Source organism: Salmo salar, chromosome ssa22 (genome assembly GCF_905237065.1).
Source record: "Salmo salar chromosome ssa22, Ssal_v3.1, whole genome shotgun sequence".
Classification (NCBI taxonomy): domain Eukaryota; kingdom Metazoa; phylum Chordata; class Actinopteri; order Salmoniformes; family Salmonidae; genus Salmo; species Salmo salar.
Window position 1 is genome coordinate 5,509,656 of NC_059463.1, and position 22,750 is coordinate 5,532,405.

The 22,750-nt window shown below is 43.1% G+C and overlaps 1 protein-coding gene across 13 annotated transcripts in view; it reads left to right on the forward strand.

Moving 5' to 3' along the window:
• The first annotated feature begins 219 nt into the window (after window positions 1-219).
• Window positions 220-22,750, forward strand: part of r3hdm2 (R3H domain containing 2) — a 117,417-nt gene continuing 94,886 nt past the window's right edge. For 7 of the 13 annotated variants that reach the window (XM_014165956.2, XM_014165957.2, XM_014165961.2 and 4 more), the window contains exon 1: window positions 12,647-13,399. The gene's annotated coding sequence lies outside the window, so the exon portion shown is untranslated. Of the gene's footprint in view, window positions 456-12,645; window positions 13,400-22,750 lie in introns of those variants that run through there. The other 6 variants (XM_014165963.2, XM_014165960.2, XM_014165950.2 and 3 more) reach the window with 5 other exon arrangements.

Genomic DNA, 22,750 nt, shown 5'->3' on the forward strand with positions numbered 1-22,750 from the left:
AACTTGTCAGGTGGTGCATTGGAGACTGATGTGTTCCTGTCCTGTCTTTTCACAATACTATTGCAGGTATGGTTCTATTGTCTAAGAATTAAGATTATACATTCTTTGTATTAAGGACTGGTTATTATTTTATACTATACATTATGGCTTTATGTATGAGTGTGATTGTGAGAGTCTGAGAAAACACTGAGAGAGAAAGAACAACTTGTCAGGTGGTGCATTGGAGACTGATGTGTTCCTGTCCTGTCTTTTCACAATACTATTGCAGATCAACATAAAAGCCTAAAAGACAGCAGTGGTGTCGCTCTTCATTTCTTGGTTCTCCTGTGGTGCATAAGAAACCCGCTACAGATTGGTGCCGTGACCCGGATCAACAGATCAGCTGCAGCAGATCGCCGGGGGACTCCTACACAGAACTGGATCGACATCACACGGTTAAAACATTTGAGGGCAAGGTGAACTTTGGACAATATGTTGCGTATACCTCAGTTGTATGAGATTACAGAACAGGAGAGAGAAGACATATCAGGTGTTGGTGATAACAATGTACATGTTACTCCGGTTGGTGTTACTGTGAGAGGTTCACAAGGTATGGCCACTGGGGTGGGGCGGGGGGCTCAGTTGGCCAGAATGGTGGAACATAGTGCTAGAGCCAGTCCTCTTAGATACCCAGCAGTCGACACTAGAGTGCCAAGTGTTAGTAGTAGCCAACCAGAGCATGTTAGCAGTAGCCAACCAGGCAACGATGACAGTGAAGAGTCCCAGAAGGCCATAGGGGGTGAAAATGAAAACCGAACCCAATTGCAAGCCCTAGCAGAGTTAGTCAAACAACTGGGCAGTGAAATAGGTAATCAAGTTGCCGCTAGTCTAGCAGGGGCTGGTCCAAGCACTTCCCCTCCCCAACCAATAGTAGAAATACCTGATTGGTAAAAGGTCAACCTAATTCTGAAGTCAGACGTCAGAGAACCACCCCACTTCCGGGGTGATAGCACAGACCGGTGCACAGTGACTGAATGGCAAGAACTTATGCAAGCTTACTTGAAAAAGAAGGGATGCAGTATATCAGAACATGGGCAAGAAATACAGGACAGACTGATGGGGTGGGCTAAAGACATAGTCAGAATTGGGCTCCGTGGAAACCCTCTTGTTAACATAAGCAGAGATCCTGAAGCCATATACAATATCTTGAGGCAGCACTTTGGAGAGGCAATCTCATCAACAATCCCATTAGGATACTTCTATGAAACCTTACCAAGACAGTCAGAGAGCTGCTTGGATTATTGGGTTAGACTGAACAAAGCAATTGACCTTGCCAATGAGTGCTTGCAAAGACAGGGAAAAAGAGTGGATGATCCAGGTCACGAGGTGACCATGATGTTTGTTAAGCACTGCCCTGATCCGGCACTATATGCCGCTCTTAGGTGCAGGCCAATTGAAAATTGGACCGTTGGAGATTTGCAGGCAATGATTGACAGCCATCACCGAGACAAACAATCAGCCAGACACAGGGCGCAAAGTACTGCCAAGGTAGAAGTTGTGATGACCCCCGACGCTTGGTGTATGACTCAACAACATGCAGTCGGTCAAAATAATTCAGCCACACCCACTAACAGTGATCAGGCTCCATTGAACAAAGTGATTTCTCTCCTGGAAAAGCTCCTGTCAACCCAGGAACAAAATCAAAGGAGAACTTCAGCCAGAACGCCACAAACTAATACTGCTGCTGGTCCCTGTAGAATTTGTAAGGCCTCAGACCATTCAACTCAGTCGCACTGCTTTAAGGAGGGGTCACAGGACAGGCCACAGAGGCTTTGAATGTCCAGCAAGAAAACAAGTTGGAGAGGCAACTGCCGAGGCTCCCCCTGGCCCCGCTTTAAACTAACATGCTCACGCCAAGAGGGGGGCGGTGTGGGCGAACATGTTACACCTCCACAGAACACTACAGATATAAGGACTGGAAACACAATGAAAACCGAGGTGATTTATCCGAAAATAGAGAGTAATGACAATCTTTTCTATGTTCCAGTAATGGTGCAAGAAATTGTAGAACTTCAAGCTCTGATAGATAGTGGGTCTATGACCTGTACGTTAAGTGAGTCAGCTGAAGACACACTTCTGAGATGTAATGTGATAAAACCAGAGTCTAGAAAGCCAACTCAAGTAGTTCTTGTAGGCTGTGGGGGCAACCAGGCACAGCCTAAGTATGAATATGACTTGAACATTGATCTTTTAGATTGCAAGATGGCAGTGTCTGTTTTAGTTGTACCTGGACAGACAGATGACATGATAGTTGGATCGAACGCCATAAAACACATAATGCAACAGGTTAAGAAAACAAAGTGGTATTGGGACAGCCTCTCCAAACCTGCCAAAGGAGATTCACATGGACTTTTACTCAGCATGCTAGCCAACATGAACCGTTGGCACGGTGACAAAATACCAGACAAAGTGGGAACTGTAATGCTCAAGCAGAGTGTGACTCTCATGCCTCAACATGAACATTTGGTCTGGGGAAAACTGAAAGAAAAGGTGCCGCTATCAGTCGGTAGTACTGTAGTCATAGAGGCCACTACAGCACGATCTGCACCGAGAAATGCCCTAGTAGGACGCACTGTATGTCCTTTGAGGGGTGACAAGTGGGTCCCCATGAAAGTGATCAACATGTTGGACCACCCTATTATTCTCCGCCGTAACACCAAGTTGGCCGATGTGCACCCATGCCTAGCCCTAGAAGACCTAGAGCTCTATGCCAGCCATGCTGAGAACCCCAGTAAGGTCCAGTCTGCCCTTCAGAATGTCACCCAAGCTGGGGAAGAATGTTCAGTTAGTGGAAAAAGGGCAAAGAAGGAGTGTCTACAAAAGTTGGAAGAGTTGGGCTTAAAAGAAGTTGACATAGAGTCCTGTGAAGTGTCTGACATGTGGAAAGGAAAACTAGTGGACCTTATTGCTCAGTATGAAGGCATCTTCTCCAGGGACCGACTTGACTGTGGAGAAGCGAAGAACGTCATCCACCGTATCCAACTCAAAGATGAAAAGCCTTTCCGGCTGCCGTACAGGAGGGTCTCTCCATCCGACTACCAGAAACTGAGACAGACGCTCGAGGAAATGGAGGAGCGGGGCATCATCCGAAAGTCCAGTAGTGAGTGGGCCTCCCCCCTTGTCCTGGTTTGGAAGCCGTCAGGAGAGTTGAGAATTTGCACTGATTTCAGATGGTTGAACCAGAGGACAGAGAAAGATGCATACCCATTGCCCCATCAAGCCGATGCTCTCGCTGCTTTAGGGGGGAACTGCTTCTTCAGTACTATGGATTTGACTTCGGGATTCTACAACATCCCCATACATGAAGATGACCGCAAGTACACAGCGTGCACAACACCCACGGGTTTATTTGAGTACAACAGAATGGCTCAGGGGTTATGTAACAGCCCAGCAACATTCGCCAGAATGATGACCTCGATCTTCGGCGACCAGAACTACTTGTCCCTCCTGTGCTACTTGGATGATCTCCTGGTTTTCGGGAAGACTGAGCAGGAAGCCCTGGACCGTCTCGAAATGGTGTTCTCCCGCCTTAAGGAACACAACCTGAAGCTAGCGCAAAAAAAATGTTACCTCCTCAGAAAATCTGTCAAGTTTTTAGGCCATATCGTCACGGCAGAGGGCATTGCAACCGACCCAGGAAAAGTGTCTGCAATCAACGACACACAGCAGCTGACCTGATGGAAAATGATGGGAAAACACCTTCACCCACCAAGGTCAGATCATTTCTTGGTATGGCAAACTATTATTCCCACTTCATTGCGAGTTTCTCAGGTTTAGCCAAACCACTGTTTCGTCTGATTGCAGGACAGAAAAGTAAGCGGAAAGGAGAAAAAGGAAAACCTCATGGCATGGCCCATAAACGTCTGAAACCTGAAGACTGGACTTCTGAATGTGGGGAGGCGCTGGAGAAGCTAAAAGCTGCTGTCTCCCAAACAGCCGTGCTGGCTCACCCAGACTTTGACCTGTTAGGGCTAGGGGGCAGTATTGACACGGCTGGATAAAAAACATACCCGATTTAATCTGGTTACTACTCCTGCCCAGTAACTATAATATGCATATAATTATTGGCTTTGGATAGAAAACACTCCAAAGTTTCTAAAACTGTTTGAATGGTGTCTGTGAGTATAACAGAACTCAAATGGCAGGTCAAAACCTGAGAAGATTCTGTACAGGAAGTACCCTGTCTGACCATTTCTTGGCCTTCTTTGCCATCTCTATCCAAAACAAAGGATCTCTGCTGTTACGTGACACTTCCTACGGCTCACATGGGCTCTCAGAAGGCGGCAAAAAGCTGAATCGTGGCTTTGCAGGCTCTGGTTGAAAAAAAGTAGCGCGTTTGGGTAGAGGCTGGTTACAGTACTGTGAGACTCAGGCGCGTGCCCGCGTCGACCGAATGCTTTGTTTTCTTTCCTCTGTTTACCTAAACGGAGATTCCCGGTCTGAATATTATCGCTTTTTTACGAGAAAAATGGCTTAAAAATGGATTTTAAACAGCGGTTGACATGCTTCGAAGTACGGTAATGGAATATTTAGAATTTTTTTGTCACGAATTGCGCCATGCTCGTGACCCTGATTTACCATTTCGGATAGTGTCTGGAACGCACGAACAAAACGCCGCTATTGGGATATAACGATGGATTATTTTGGACCAAACCAACATTTGTTATTGAAGTAGCAGTCCTGGGAGTGCATTCTGACGAAGACAACAAAGGTAATCAAACTTTTGTAATAGTAAATCTGACTTTGGTCAGGGCTAAACTTGGCGGGTGTCTAAATGGCTAGCCGTGATGGCTGGGCTATCTACTGAGAATATTGCAAAATGTGCTTTCACCGAAAAGCTATTTTAAAATCGGACACTTCGATTGCACAAAGGAGTTCTGTATCTATAATTCTTAAAATAATTGTTATGTTTTTTGTGAACGTTTATCGTGAGTAATTTAGTAAATTGTTAGTAAATTCCTCGGAAGTTTGCGGGGGGTATGCTAGTTCTGAACGTCACATGCTAATGTAAAAAGCTGGTTTTTGATATAAATATGAACTTGATTGAACAAAACATGCATGTATTGTATAACATAATGTCCTAGGTGTGATTATTTCTGGCTGGGTACTCTGCTGACATAATCTAATGTTTTGCTTTCGTTGTAAAGCCTTTTTGAAATCGGACAGTGTGGTTAGATTAACGAGAGTCTTGTCTTTAAAATGGTGTAAAATAGTCATATGTTTGAGAAATTGAAGTAATAGCATTTCTAAGGTATTTGAAAATCGCGCCACGGGATTCAACTTCATCCCGCCTAGCCCAGAGAGGTTAACAGACCATTTCTCCTATCAACAGATGCATCAATGGATGGCTTAGGTGCAGTACTTAGCCAGACATTTGAGAGTGAGAGTAGGCCCAGACCAGTAGCTTTTGCAAGTATGACTCTGTCAAGGTCCCAGTCCCGTTACTCAGCACACAGATTAGAGTTCTTCGCTCTTAAGTGGGCTGTGTGTGATAAGTTCACCCATTGGCTGAAGGGGAATAGATTCACAGTCCTAACAGATAACAACCCCCTGACATATATAATGACGAAACCAAAGCTAGATGCCTGTGAGCAGTGGTGGGTCTCTAAACTGGCCCCCTTCGACTTTGACTTGAAGTACATCCCCGGGCCCCAGAATGTCCCAGCAGACCTGCTTAGTCGACAGCCGTTCGTTGGAGCTAGGAAGGCAAGTGAGTTCCCAGAGTATGTGACTTCAGAGTCCATCCAGGACGCATTCAAACTGTCAGTCAATATCCAAGGTGGTGAGATCCTAGCTCAAGTCTCTTCTGAAGGAGTGAAAGCAGTTTTGGATTCCTGTCTGGAGTGGGATGCGAGTGTGCCAGTGCGCAAATTCCAATTAGCCCAGTATTCTGCCAGCATCCTTCAGCATGAAGGGGGAGTGGCTACTCTTCCAGTCCTTTCTCCTGATGTGATACGGAGAAAACAGAAGGCGGATCAGGTGCTGGCCCGAGTGGCGTACTTTGTTGAGAGGAGGAGGAGACCTTCGCGGAGAGAGAGGGCTCATGAGACTGCCCAAGTGTTGAGAATGCTGAAGCATTGGGATAAACTCGAAATCAAGGATGAGATCCTCTACCGAAGATCTAAGGACAGAGTTGTCAAGAAGAGGTACCAGCTGGTGGTGCCAGACTCCCTTAAAGCCATCGTTCTGAGGGGAACCCATGATGAAGCCGGCCACCAAGGCCAGACTAGAACACTCCATTTGGTACGTCAAAGGTTCTTCTGGACTGGAATGGAAGGGGAAGTGAAGAAGTATGTCTCCTACTGTAAGCGCTGTGTGGTTGGCAAGACAATGGAGCCAGAGGCTAGGGCACCGTTGGAATCTATTCAGACCAGCACAGCGTTGGAACTGGTGTGCATAGACTTCTGGTCAGCAGAAGGAAGGGATGGAGAGAGCGTTGATGTACTCGTCATCACAGATCATTTTACGAAGCTGGCACATGCGTTTCCTTGCCCGAACCAGACAGCAAAGGTGGTTGCCCAGAAGTTATGGAACCAGTTCTTCTGTGTCTATGGGTTCTCCCAGCGGATACACTCTGACAAAGGAGCAAACTTTGAGAGTCACTTAATCGCAGAATTGCTACAAGTCTCAGGAGTCAAAAAGTCCCATACCACTCCATATCATCCTATGGGCAACGGTCAGACGGAAAGATTCAACCGCACACTCGGAAGCATGGTCCGATCGTTGCCAGCGAGAGCAAAAGAAAGATGGCCCCAGATGATAGACGCTCACCTTCTCGTACAACTGTACCACACACGAAACGACAGGATTCGCACCGTTCTTCCTGATGTTCGGCCGAATTCCACGGCTGCCAGTGGACATCATGTTTGGAAGTACCTTGAAAAAGAAAGACGTGTTGACTCATGACGAGTATGTTGACTCGTTCCAAAAGGACCTGCGAGAGGCTGTCAGGATCGCTCAGGCCAACACCACTGAAGCTCAGAAAAAGCAAGCAAGGCAGTATAACAAGAGAGTGAAGGGTACTGCCCTGGAGATTGGGGACCGAGTTCTCTTGGCAAACCGAAAGGAAAGAGGAAAAGGTAAACTTGCCGACTTGTGGGATTCAACGGTCTATGTGATCACATCGAAAGACCCGTCTGTGCACATCTACAGAGTCGAAGATCCTACTACCAAGAAGAGTAAAGTAGTTCATCGAAACTTCATACTGCCAGTGAACTTCCTGCCGGTGGGACAGACAGACGAGATGTCCACAGTAGCCTCTACTGCTTCAGAGGAGGACATAAACGCAGACAGCGGTGACGAAAGACCGGTATTCGATGTGGATGAGGATTCAGAGGATCGAAGGACTGCTGTCTGGATTCTCGAGGGCCAGAACCCTGAGGGGCCCACGGAAGCTGAAGGTCAAAAATCTTCGGGACCGGAAGATGGCGTGAACATGAGAGAAGCTGCGCCTCAAAGCCCAGCGAAGGACATGATCTCAGGACAAGCAGCTAAATCAAGCACAGGAAGCTCCTCAATGATGCCTGGTGATGATTCAAGTGATCCTTCTGAAGATGACACAAGTAGAAAAGCAACGTCAGTGAGCAGTCTAGATGGCATCAGCAGTAGAAGTTCATCAGTCAGCGGCTCTGTATGCATAAGATCTACTAAGAAGAGAATGAGTAACCAGAGAGAGGTAGAGCGCAGAAACAGCCAGACGTCTGAGCTCACTGATACAGTCCTGAGACCAAGTGAAGGCACTTTGAGAACTCGAACTGGAAGAGTTGTGAAGCCTGTCAGAAGACTTTTAGAGTCAATGAGTCAAGTGATTGCTGAGACGGACAAAAGACAGCATCTAGCCGCCCTGATTCAAGCCTTATCAACTTTTGTTGAAGTGACAGTACCCCAGTGACACAGAAGCCAGAGGATAGATTAAGGAAATGAGAAATACTTTATTAGGGGGTCATAGGTTGTATGTATATGGGCATATTTCTACCTGGCAAAGTCTCTTTGCTGTCCTTCTGGACGACTCTTGGTCAAGGTTACCCCTGTGGAGGAAGAACTCTTACCTTATGTCTTAAAGTTTGCTGAAATCAAGAAGGGGTGAGTGTAGTAGAGTTAAAATGGTTATTCCAGCAAACTTCAAATTATTACAATAGTACACAACGCAGAACAGAACAATCAGGTTGAGGGTCAGTGGCCAAAGCCCGCGAACAGGAATATTCCAAGTTCAGACAGAAGGGGGGAGTCAGATCGCCAGGAACTTTACTTTTGGTTTCTAATTTTAATTATTGCGCTACTGGTGATGCCTGTTGATGTTAGGTAGGCAGCTACAGTAGCTGAATGATGTTAACATCTTCAGGTTTTGTTTCATTAAATTTATTTTATTTTATCTGGGTGCTTACGTCACCTACTAACACCCTGGTACTACCCATAGCTCCCGCTCTCCTCAGTCTGAGAAAACACTGAGAGAGAAAGGTACGGGTTGCAGATTACTCCTTTGTAGAAGTCCGTAACGTGAAATAAATAAAACGTCCCAAGGTTAATGCTGAAGATATTGTTATAAGGGGATGTGAGACTATCGAAACACGTAACTTTCAGAGTTTTATTGTTGTTATTAATATAGTTACAGAGTGCTAAAAGTGTTGCTAGCTAGCATGACTAGCTATACACAACTACTGACCACAACCACTGACCACAACCACACAACTACTGACCACAACTACTGACCACAACCACAACTACTGACCACAACCACACCACTACTGACCACAACTACTGACCACAATCACAACTTCTGACCACAACCACACAACTTCTGACCACACAACTACTGACCAAAACCACACAACTTCTGACCACATCTAGTGACCACAACCACACAACTACTGACCACAATCACACAACTTCTGACCACACATCTAATCACCATAACTACTGACCACCACAACTGCTGACCACAACCACCTGGCCACATCTACTAACCACAATTAATTACCACAACCACACAACTACTGACCACAACTACTAACCAAAACTACTGATCACAACCACACAACTACTGATCATACACCTACTTATATAAACTACTAACCACTACTGAACACAACTACTGACCACAACTAAACAATTACTGACCACAACTACTGACCACTAAACTAAGGACCACAACCACTCAACTACTGACCACTAAAGACCACAACCACTGAACACAACTACTGGTCATTTAGCTATTTGATTTGCAATTTTAAGACCCCTTTAGGTATCAAAATAAAATATAAAAAAACTATTTGATAAAATATAGATTTTGGTCTTTAGTTCTAAAGCCCATAGAAACGCTTTCAATAACATTCATAAATGGCAAAAAGGACAGTAAAACCAAAAAATCTAAAGAAACAAGGTTTTGAAGTGTCTGTCCTAAATCTAGGGGATATAAAAAAAAAAAACATTTTACACATATTTAACACATTTTTGGGGTAGGCACAAAACTACCTTTATACTTCCATTCATTTAAAAAAAACTGGTACGTAAAGCAAAATGGAGAACACCATCATGTTCGTGAGAATCTCCCCTTATTGGGGTCCCATTATTTTGTAGCCCAAATGGTTCGGACGCTACCAAACAGAAGTTGGCACATTGATGGTACTGACTTCTGACACTTTTGGGGGTCGTAAAGCATAATAGTTTATAAGTCAAACCTTTCAGACGCTACAGACGTTTTTGTGAGAAGACCGATTTTCGGGATGTCTCATGGTCTGACAAACACTGCTCTAGCTCTACCACCTTTAAACCGCAGATGCGGAAGTGCATCATTGGCAGATGTGGGTGATTGAGACCAGTGGAGGCTGGTGGGAGGAGCTATTGGAGGAGGGGCTAATTTTAATGGCTGGAAAGGAACCATTGGAACAGAGTGGTTTCCATGTGTTAGAAGTGTTTGATACTGTTCCAAAAATTCCATTCCAGCCATTACAATGAGCCCGTCCTCCTATAGCTCCTCCCACCATCCTCCTCTGATTGAGACACATCTAATGCAAAAAAACAGATATCTAGCTTAAACCGACAGATTTTAATGGGGATTTTTTTGTTATGTAACTTAGATGGATGCACCGGTGTGTCAATCAATTCTAGGGTGTTAAATAGTAAAGTAAAATGTTTTAAACTTCTACCACAAAAATACTTTTAAAGAGCTTTAGCAAGCTCCACAACTATACTTGTAAAGTTACCATCTTGTTATTATTACAAGTGCTCAGCATATATGGGAACTCCTTCAAGACTGTTGGAAAAGCATTTCAGGTGAAGCTGATTGAGAGAATGCCAAGAGTGTGCCAAGCGGTCATCAAGGCAAAGGGCGGCTATTGGAAGAACCTCAAATACTTTCTCAAACACTTTTTTGGTTACATGATTCCATATATGTTATTTCATGGTTTTGATGTCTTCACTATTATTCTACGATATAGAAAATAGTTAAAAAAAACAAAAAAAACTTGAATGAGTAGGTGTTCTAAAACTTTTGACCGGTAGTGTAAATTTGCAGAAATTCGCATAAAATAACCAACCAACAGTAACTCTTGAACCGTTCAAGCTAGAGACACTAAACCAACTTTCACATGTTCAGGCTATCCTAACTTCAAATTCTTTAACACTTTTATCAATTATGATTAAATAAATGTGCATACATCTGCATGAAATAACCCACAAACAGTAACTCTTGAACCATTAAAGTTAGAGACACCAAACCAACTTTCATATTTTCAGGCTACCCTAACTTTTCATCTATCTACTTTTTCAACTAAAACCAGTCACCACCATTACTACTGCAGACATTAGCACTACTATAACATATTTCAAAACCATACATGCTTTATAACATGCTAGCAAACACACCACATTTTCTTCAGGAAATGTACTTTTCAGTGATCACCTAAAGATCACTGTTACCTAAAGAGTTTACTAGATAGAACTACAGCTAGCTATCAGTAGGTCTACATACAAACCTGTTGGTCCCATGTTTCATGAGCTGAAATAAAATATCCCAGAAATTTGACACAAATTTGTTTACATCCTTGTTAGTGAGCTTTCTTCTTTGCCAAGATAATCCATTCACCTGACAGGTGTGGCATATCAAGAAGCTAATTAAACAGCGTGATCATTACACACGTGCACCTTGTGCTGGGGACAACAAAAGGCCACTCTAAGATGTGCAGTTGTCACACAACACAATGCCATAGATGTCTCAATTGCGGGTACTATTTAATGAAGCTGCCAGTTGAGGACTTGTGAGGCATTTGTTTCTCAAACTAGACACTCTAATGTACTCGTCCTCTTGCTCAGTTGTGCACCGGGGCCTCCCACTCCTCTTTCTATTCTGGTTAGGGCCAGTTTGCGCTGTTCTGTGAAGGGAGTAGTACACAGCGTTGTACGAGATCTTCAGTTTCCTGGCAATTTCTCGCATGGAATAGCCTTCATTTCTCAGAACAAGAATAGACTGACGAGTTTCAGAAGAAACGTCTTTGTTTCTGGCCATTTTGAGCCTGTAGTCAAACCCACAAATGCTGATGATCCAGATACTCAACTAGTCTAAAGAAGGCCAGTTTTATTGCTTCTTCAGCTTCGTTTTCAGCTGTGCTAACATAATTGCAAAAGGGTTTTCTAATGATCATTTAGCCTTTTAAAATGATAAACTTGGATTAGCTAACACAACGTGCCATTGGAACACAGGAGTGATGGTTGCTGATAATGGGCCTCTGTACGCCTACTATGTAGATATTCCATAAAAAAAAATCTGCCGTTTCCAGCTGCAATAGCCATTTACAATATTAACAATGTCTACACTGTATTTCTGATCAATTTGATGTTATTTATATGGACAAAAAAAAAAGGTTTTCTTTCAAAAACAAGGACATTTCTAAGTGACCCCAAACTTTTGAACGGCAGTGTACATTTTACAGACACCATATGTTTTACATTTGTTATCTTGTTGTTATTAGTCCCACCCTTCAGCTCCATTCAACCCCTCCCTATTTCTTAACACCATCCATATTGGTTTTCTATTTGCCATATATTTTTCAACTCTGCTGCTTCACAAAAGTACTGTACCTTTCTATTCTCATAGCTTATACAGATTGTAAATTAAAGATAAACATTTTTGCTAAAATAATTATTATATTATTGATCGATTGACTATGACTTTTAAAATCACCCAGTATTGCTATCTGCAATTCTTCAGCCATTCCTAGGCCTGTGACCAAAAACGAGCTACATATGGACAGTACCAAAATAAATGATCTATGACTCTGCCTCCTCACAGCAAAATCTGCAGAGCTGGGAAGAATAAGAGTTACAAGATGTTTTGAATGATAGTGACCCGTCCTCCCAGGCTGCCGGCCTGGAGTAGGATCAGATAATATGTGGAATAGTGGTGCGGTTTTAATGGGTACAGGGTTAGTTGGTAGGGCAATTTTTCAAAGTGTAACGAATTCATCCTACAAAATAGAGTAGGTGGCGGCATGCACCCATAACATTTGTTTGTGGGCCGCCATAATACAGTGGAAGAGGAAGAAGTGTTCGAGGGTAAAGGCAGTCACGCAGGAACTGCGAGGGGGGGGCGTTCCTGCAAGTGCAGGAACGCCTACATGCAGGAACACCCCGAATTGCGGGTCGCGATCACACAGTATTGGAAGCCGGAGCTGAAGGGAATCTCGTTTTCTTTATTTTATCTAAAGTATAAGGTTCTCGTTATTTTCGTTTTAGAAGTTATTGGATGCTTTCTCTCTGATTTAATCTTCAACGTTCGATGTAGATACCTCTCACGTGTGTGCGGTTTTGAGTCGATAGCGTTTGACAGTGCAGTGGCTTTCACCGTGAGCCAACTCAGCCTTTGGTTAGCCATGGAGCCAACGTTACTAATTAGCTAGCGATTTATTGTTACCATTATTAGTTAGCATTGGGTAAACCATTCGGAGGGTGGTTGACAAGCGGTATCACTAACGAACCGCATACATATCGGCATTTCTTAAATTGGCTCATAACCCATGATCTTGTCATCGATATTTTTTTTAAATCGAATTTGTTGTTACGTTAGCTAACGTTGTAGCTAGCAAAAGGAGCAGGTGAGCTGACACCTTGTTTGACAGCTAAGTTAACGTTACCGTTAGATAAGAAGAAAAGGCTAACTTGGTTGCTGCGTATTGTCAGTGTGAGCTGTCCGTTTAGCTAGCTAACGTTAAACATTTGGGAACTCAGCACTGCACTAGCAGCTGCTAGCCTACCCTACACTAATGTTAGCCTGTCTGTGTACCAGCAGTAACTAACGCGTTAGCAGCCTTCAACTCGGGAAAAAAACATCGAAGAAGCTTTCATTGAGAGAAGACTCATCTAAACGGTAAACGAGAGTTTATTCTATATTCTACCAACCACTGTAAATTAGCTAACTAACTAGCTAGTGTACCTAATGTTCTTGCCAGAAGATACCGACCCTATCGTGAAGCTATTTTACATTGAGATGCACTGAAGTCTGAACTCAATCATGGCTACATTAAGACAATGGAGCTGGTGTGGGATATGGGTTGGAAAATGTACCTCTATGCAGGGAAGGTTTATGCCACTGTACTCCAAATCGTACCTTTAATCAACACTGCTCTTTAAATACTGCTAGTTTTCCCTGAAAACTGCCCTTTTGTCCTCATGTTAACTAACAGTAGCCACAGCAGCCATTATGAAATTACATGTTGGGTTGAACAACAAATGAGCTGATTGGCTGACACTGCCATTCCAAAATGGCTGCGGTGGCTGCTGATAGTTAGCATTATGACGAAGAGGGCAGTTTTCCTGGAAAACGAGCAGTATTTCAATCTTCTCGATGTGTCCGTGTGTCCTTGTGGATGAAGTTAACTTGACAGTGGCATATCCCATTCCTGCATTGAGGAAAGTTTTCCGACCCATATTTTGTGTCGGCTCCACAGTGTCTTTAATGTAAACATGATTGCATTCCGAACGCCGTGTTTTGCAGTGTAAACGAGCATAACGGTAGGGTCGGTGTCTTGACATGCGGCACTTGGGGTGGACACCCACCTCAATCAATGAGAGAAGATTTGAAATAGACAAGATGGTGGCGAACACATTGGATTACTTCACGGAGCAAAACATTTATTTCATTTAATAACGGAGCATTTTTGTTCAATTCAAATCAACCCCCTGCAACTAGACATGGAAGTTTAGAGGACGTGTTGTCTTCCAAGTCACTGTGCTATGCTTTACACAAACTACTTTGTAACGGCTGTATGGAAGTGTAGTTATATCTTGTTATGGTCTGAACATATGCACAGTGCCAAGCACTGTGTGTGTGTGTGTTAGTCATTGCCCCTCTACCTGTATTTTTGGGAGAATAGTTGATTTCTGGATGCTTTGTTGGATACCCTACATATCATACAGTGTACTAGGAACTGTGTTGTGGGAGAGATTGAAAGCTTTACTGGAAATATAGCCTCAGCCTGAGCCTACATGTTTTGGGAAGCACTATTAAAATACTCTTAGTTGTAAGTGGATCAAATACCCATCATATACTATACAGCCTAAACTAACAGTACTCAACAACCTGGTTTGAATATCACAGAATAGCATGGTCTATTAGATTAGTTAATGTAGCCAACTTCAGTCCCCCCCTCCCTCAACTCATCTTGCCTAATGAGCACATAAGAGAGCTTGGATAGGAAAAGCATGTAGTGCAGATGAATGTACGCTGCTCACTCTCTGTGCAGCAGCAGCATATAGTAAATTGGTGTCAGAATGTTATGGGTGGGGCCTGTGGTTTTTAGAGAATAGCTTGTGTGGTTTTAGGAACAGGCTTGTCTTCGATAGGTGAACCATTGATTCAACAGTCTGCTCCTAATGAAGCGGCAGTGTGGTGGGAGCTGCCTACTTTTTTTTTATTGGAACATGAAAAGGCTCAAGAGACATTCGATTTTCTATCCTTAGTTTGTACCATGTTATCTAGCCACAGGAAGAAAAAAAATTATAATACATGAACGGGTTTGTCTAGATTAGACATACAATTGATAGGCCTATAGATGAAATATATCTATAGATGGAGTATATCATAAATATTATTTTTTGAGATGGTGATTTGATAGCCCTGAGTAATTGTGATTCCAGTGATGAGTCATCTCATTCTGTTCTACCCTATTCAAAGGCACTTACATATTTTGTCTTGCCCATTCTACCTCTGCATGGCACACATACACAATCCATGTCTCAAGGCTTAAAACCTCTTCTTTAACCTGTCTCCTCCCCTTCATCTACACTGATTTTGAAGTGGATTTAACAAGTGACATCAATAAGGGATCATAGCATTCACCTGGTCAGTCTGTCATGGAAAGAGCAAGTGTCCTAATGTTTTGTACACTCAGTATCCTATCTATCTGAGAACTAAAAATCATAATGTTGTTATGTTTGAGCAAAGAACACAGCATAAGCCATGGCAAAATTCATTGAATTCCATCGAACTTGCTTTAAAACTGCATTTTTCTCTCAGCTGCATTGCAAAATGGGAATAATTGCAGGAAATCAGCATTAAAAACAGAAGAAAAAAAGTCTCTGCTCCATGGATAAATTTGTAGAATTGCAGGAAGTTGGCTTAAAAATGCAACTGTAGAATTGCAGGAAGTTGGCTTAAAAATGCAACTGTTTCTATACCTTGTTGATCCGGATAAAATCTTGGGGTAGATTCACAGCCATAGAACCCTATCCCTACTCATCAGTTTGCCTACCTGAGATCTGCTTCTGTGTTTGCAGCGGCAGTGGAGATGGTGGCTTTTTCTAGAGAGATGTGAAGAGATATTTATAGATCTTTGCCTGAGCACAGAGCTGGTGCTACTGCTGCTTCTCTCTTTCTCCTCTTTCCCCCTCTCTATTCACCCTCTCCCTCCCTCTCCTTCTATCTACCCCCTCTATTTATCTGTATCTCTCTCCTTCTCGCTGTCTTTCCCTCCACGCCTTGCTAGATGTATATAATCCTTCCACTGCTTGCTAGATGTAAATAATTGATCAGAACTTGAGGCTGGGAGGGAATAGGTGACTGGTTGCAGGGCTCTGGGTCCAGCTTTACATTGGACGTGTGTGTGTTGGTTGCATGGCTGTGGGTCCAGACTGGATCAGACCTGTCATTACTGTCAGTATCTCGACTTACATCCAATTGATGACAAATTTTAATGTGAATATTCTAAAATCTGTATGAAAACAATATGCACATTGTCCCACAAGATGTTTCCATCAAATGTACTTTTTGCAGATGAAAGGCTGTGCGTGATGATGTAGTGGTTAAATTCCCATGTACTGAATTAAAAAATACAAGTTACACGGGTTTCCATCGCATTTTCAATTCTACTGATGGTTTTATCCCAAAAAAGGTTGCGTTATATAGCGACTGTTCCCACTCTGGTCTTGGCACATGCGCTCTAGCCAACAGCTCACAGATACAGTGCAGGTATAGCCTACATGATGACATTGTTATGGACAAAGTAGCAAGATAATTTTTTTTGTCAAAAACTGCAGTCAAGAATCGATCATCATGTCACCAGAATAAGACCCTCGATATTTATTGGAAAGGAGCATCAAGCTCATCACTGTGCACTTTCACCACCCTGTGACGTTCATCACTTATTTAATCTGTAATTTGTAGCCTAATAAACTGCATACTTTCCCAAGTCGTGGGGGGAGGACCCCACAACATATCATCGCGTGACTCCAAGTTACTTCGGTATGATGGTTATTATGTAAATATTTGCACATAAAATAATTTTACAGGCAGAAAAAGATCCCACCTTGTCTAGTGTATTTTATTTTGTTGACATTTGGTACGTTTATAGACATTAGCTGTTTCAGTCAGGCCTGTCGTGACATTATTTTATTCAACATGTACTTTTATCGCATAACGAGGTTGGAAGGAAAGCTGGTTTGTGCTGCAAAGGAGAGGCTTGAGGCAGCAAAACACTCACTGGGAGAAGACAGGAACCGGTATCGAGGCGGAGAGAAACTGGATCATCAGTCATCACTATTAGATCTGGTATTTCAGTCACAAGATGTCCAAACAAAAGCATGCAATAAATCCATTGTGAGATTTGGGGCAGCAGGTAGCCTAGTGATTAGAGCGTAGGGCCAGTAACCAAAAGGTTGCAAGATCGAATCCCCGAGCTGACAAGGTAAAAATCTGTTGTTTTACCCCTGAACAAGGCAGTTAACCCACTGTTCTTAGGCCGTCATTGTAAATAAGAATTTGTTTAAAAAAGAAGAAAAAATATATATGTATGTATGTATGTATATACATACAAAAAAATAAATGTCAATAAGATTTGGCTACAGCTGTTGGCCGTTTTGGGGGATTGGACATGTTATGACTACGCTAGGAGTGTGAATGGTTAAACATTTGTTTGAATTAAGCAACAATATTGTACATTTTAACCTGTTATGGCTAGGGGGCAGTATTTTCACGGCTGGATAAAAAACGTACCCGATTTAATCTGATTATTACTCCTGCCCAGAAACGAGAATATGCATATAATTATTAGCTTTGGATAGAAAACACTCCAAAGTTTCTAAAACTGTTTGAATGGTGTCTGTGAGTATAACAGAACTCATTTGGCAGGCCAAAACCTGAGAAGATTCTGTACAGGAAGTACCCTGTCTGACCATTTCTTGAACTTCTTTGCCATCTCTATCCATTACAAAGGATCTCTGCTGTTACGTGACACTTCCTACGGCTCCAATGGGCTCTCAGAAGGCGGCAAAAAGCTGAATGACGTAATTCAAAGCCCTGGCTGAAACACATTATCGCGTTTGTCAAGTGGCCGATCAGGGGACAGTGGGCTTAGGCGTGTGCACTGGCCGCCCCCGTCTTTCTGTTTTTCCCTCTATTTATCGAAACGCAGATTCCCGGTCGGAATATTATCGCTTTTTTACGAGAAAAATGGCATAAAAATTGATTTTAAACAGCGGTTGACATGCTTCGAAGTACGGTAATGAAATATTTAGAAATCTTTTGTCACGAAATGCGCCATGCGCACGGCCCTTATTTACCATTCGGATAGTGTCTGGAACGCACGAACAAAACGCCGCTATTTGGATATAACGATGGATTATTTTGGACCAAACCAACATTTGTTATTGAAGTAGCAGTCCTGGGAGTGCATTCTGATGAAGAACATCAAAGGTAATCAAACTTTTCTAATAGTAAATCTGATTTTGGTCAGGGCTAAACTTGGTCGGTGTCTAAATGGCTAGCCGTGATGGCTGGGCTATCTACTGAGAATATTGTAAAATGTGCTTTCACCGAAAAGCTATTTTAAAATCGGACATATCGAGTGCATAGAGGAGTTCTGTATCTATAATTCTTAAAATAATTGTTATGTTTTTTGTGAACGTTTATCGTGAGTAATTTAGTAAATTCACCGGAGGTTTGGGGGGGGTATGCTAGTTCTGAACGTCACATGCTAATGTAAAAAAGCTGGTTTTTGATATAAATATGAACTTGATTGAACAAAACATGCATGCATTGTATAACATAATGTCCTAGGGTTGTCATCTGATGAAGATCATCAAAGGTTAGTGCTGCATTTAGCTGTGGTTTTGTTTTTTGTGACATTATATGCTAGCTTGAAAAATGGGTAGTCTGATTATTTCTGGCCGGGTACTCTGCTGACATAATCAAATGTTTTGCTTTCGCTGTAAAGCCTTTTTGTAATCGGACAGTGTGGTTAGATTAACGAGAGTCTTGTCTTTAAAATGGTGTAAAATAGTCATATGTTTGAAAAATTGAAGTTTTCGGATTTTAGAGGAATTTGTATTTCGCGCCACGCCCATCATTGGATATTGGAGCAGGTGTTCCGCTAGCGGAACGTCTAGATGTAAGAGGTTAACTAGCCTAACTTTTGGCATATTTTTGTCATGATGCATGAGAGCGTGTGCGCGTGCATGCATGCATAACGGTGTCTGCATGTGAGAGAGGTGCATGCAGTTCATACCTGTGTGTGCGTGAGGGAGTGTTAGGCCTGGGTGGTATCCAAATTGTTATCTTCAAACCGACCTTGTGCCATACCGGCATATCCGGTAATACTGGCACTGAACACAAGGGGCGCTTTTTTAACCTCTCTGGGCTAGGCGGGACGAAATCGTCCCACCTACGCAACAGCCATTGTAATCCCGTGGCGCGATTTTCAAATACCTTTATAAATGCTATTACTTCAATTTTTCAAACATATGACTATTTTACACCATTTTAAAGACAAGACTCTCGTTAATCTAACCACACTGTCCGATTTCAAAAAGGCTTTACAACGAAAGCAAAACATTAGATTATGTCAGCAGAGTACCCAGCCAGAAATAATCAGACACCCATTTTTCAAGCTAGCATATAATGTCACAAAAACCCAGAAGACAGCTAAATGCAGCACTAACCTTTGATGATCTTCATCAGATGACACACCTAGGACATTATGTTATACAATACATGCATGTTTTGTTCAATCACGTTCATATTTATATCAAAAACCAGCTTTTTACATTAGCATGTGACGTTCAGAACTAGCATACCCCCGCAAACCTCCGGTGAATTTACTACATTACTCACGATAAACGTTCACAAAAAACATAATTATTTTAAGAATTATAGATACAGAACTCCTTTGTGCAATCGAGGTGTCCGATTTTAAAATAGCTTTTCGGTGAAAGCACATTTTGCAATATTCTGAGTAGATAGCCCAGCCATCACGGCTAGCCATTTAGACACCACCAAGTTTAGCCCTGACCAAACTCCGATTTACTATTACAAAAGTTTGATTACCTTTGATGTTCTTAGTCAGAATGCACTCCCAGGCCTGCTACTTCAATAACAAATGTTGGTTTGGTCCAAAATAATCCATAGTTATATCCAAACAGCAGCGTTTTGTTCGTGCGTTCAAGACACTATCCGAAGTGTAAATAAGGGTCACGAGCATGGCGCAATTCGTGACAAAAAAATTCTAAATATTCCATTACCGTACTTCGAAGCATGTCAACCGCTGTTTAAAATCCATTTTTATGCGATTTTTCTCGTTAAAAAAAGCGATAATATTCCGACCGGGAATCTGCGTTTAGGTAAACAGAGGAAAGAAAACAAAGCATTAGGTCGACGCGGGCACGTGCCTGAGTCTCACAGTACTGTAACCAGCCACTACCCAAATGCGCTACTTTTTTTCAGCCAGAGCCTGCAAAGCCACGATTCAGCTTTTTGCCGCCTTCTGAGAGCCCATGGGAGCCGTAGGAAGTGTCACGTAACAGCAGAGATCCTTTGTAATGGATAGAGATAATCAAGAAGGGGAAGAAATTGTCAGACAGGCCACTTCCTGCATGGAATCTTCTCAGGTTTTGGCCTGCCATATGAGTTCTGTTATACTCACAGACACCATTCAAACAGTTTTAGAAACGTTAGGGTGTTTTCTATCCAAAGCCAATAATTATATGCATATTCTAGTTACTGGGCAGGAGTAGTAACCAGATTAAATCGGGTACGTTTTTTATCCAGCCGTGTCAATACTGCCCCCTAGCCCTAACAGGTTACAAACCCCTCTGAGCCTTTGTACTCCGAAGGTTAGCAATGCTAACAAATACATATAAAATGTCATAGAGCATGCTAACTAAATGCTAATGAGTGCATCTCTGACCTAAAGTATTTGCAGGACAGACCACCCAGCTCATATTTATACAAATAACAAAAAAATGTTTGTTACATTTTTCTGCACAAAAGAAATAGTAGACAGCAAAGCTCTTAATCCGGGAGGGGATTCTTTACTGTTACCAAGCAATATGCTTGACTTTGGAAGAAGCTAACCACTAAATAGCATGCTATCAGCATGTTAAATGTGCAACCGGAGGGAAAGAAATTCTAGACCACCTTTTCTCCACACACAGAGACATGTACAAAGCTCTCCCTCCATTTGGCAAATCTGACCATAATTCTATCCTCCTGATTCCAGCTTACAAGCAAAAATTAAAGCAGAAGCACCAGTGACTCGGTCTATAAAAAAGTGGTCAGATGAAGCAGATGCTAAACTACAGGACTGTTTGGCTAGCAGAGACTGGAATATGTTCCGGGATTCCTCAGATGGCATTGAGGAGTACACCACATCAGTCACTGTCTTCATCAATAAGTGCATCGAGGATGTCTTCCTCATAGTGACCGTACGTACATACCCCAACCAGAAGCCACAGGCAACATCCGCACTGAGCTAAAGGCTAGAGCTTCCGATTTCAAGGAGCGGGACTCTAACCCAGAAGCTTATAAGAAATCCCGCTATGCTCTTCGACGAACCATCAAACAGGAAAAGCTTCAAAACAGGACTAAGATCGAATCGTACTACATCAGCTCTGACGCTCGTCGGATGTGGCAGGGCCTGCAAACTATTACAGACCACAAAGGGAAGCACAGCCGAGAGCTGCCCAGTAACACAAGCCTACCAGACGAGCTAAACTACTTCTATGCTTGCTTCGCGGCATGTAACACTGAAACATGCATGAGAGCATCAGCTGGAAGACTGTGTGATCACGCTCTCCGAAGCCGATGTAAGACCTTTAGACAGGTTATTATTGTGGTTATTATTCACAAGGCCGCAGGGCCAGACGGATTACCAGGACGTGAACTCCGAGCATGCGCTGACCAACTGGCAAGTGTGTTCACTGACATTTTCAACCTCTCCCTGTCCTAGTCTGTAATCGCAACATGTTTTAAGCAGACCACCATTGTGCCCGTGCCCAAGAACACTAAGGTAACCTGCCTAAATGACTACCGACCCGTAGCACTCACGTCTGTAGCCATGAAGTGCTTTGAAAGGCTGGTCATGGCTCACATCAACACCATTATCCCAGAAACCCTAGACCCACTCCAATTTGCATACCGACCAACAGATCCACAGATAATGTAATCTCTATTGCACTCCGCACTGCCCTTTCCTACCTGGACAAAAGGAACACCTATGTGAGAATGCTATTAATTGACTACAGCTTAGCATTCAACACCATAGTGCCCTCAAAGCTCATCACTAAGCTAAGGACCCTGGGACTAAACACCTCCCTCTGCAACTGGATTCTGGACTTCCTGATGGGCGTGCCCCCAGGTGGTAAGGGTAGGTAACAACACATCCGCAACGATGATCCTCAATAAGGAGGGCCCTCAGGGGTGTGTTGCTCAGTCCCCTCCTCTACTCCCTTTTCACTCATGACTGCACGACTCCAACACCACCATTAAGTTTGCTGATGACACAACAGCGGTAGGCCTGATGACCGATGACGATGAGACAGCCTATAGGGAGGAGGTGTGAGACCTGACCGTGTTGTGCAAGGACAACAACCTCTCCCTCAACGTGATCAAGACAAAGGAGATGATTGTGGACTTTCAGGAAAAAGAGGACTGAGCACGCCCCATTCTCATCGCTGGGGCTGTAGTGGAGCAGGTTGAGAGCTTCTAGTTCCTTGGCGTCCACATCACCAACAAACTAACATGGTCCAAGCACACCAATATAGTCGTGAAGATGGCACGACAAAACATATACCCTCAAAGGGTTCTACAGCTGCACCATCGAGAGCATCCTGCCGGGTTGCATCACTGCTAGGTATGGCAAGTGCTCGGCCTCCAACCGCATGGCACGACAGAAGGTAGTGTCTATGTCCCAGTACATCCCTGGGGCCAAGCTTCCTGCCATCCCGAACC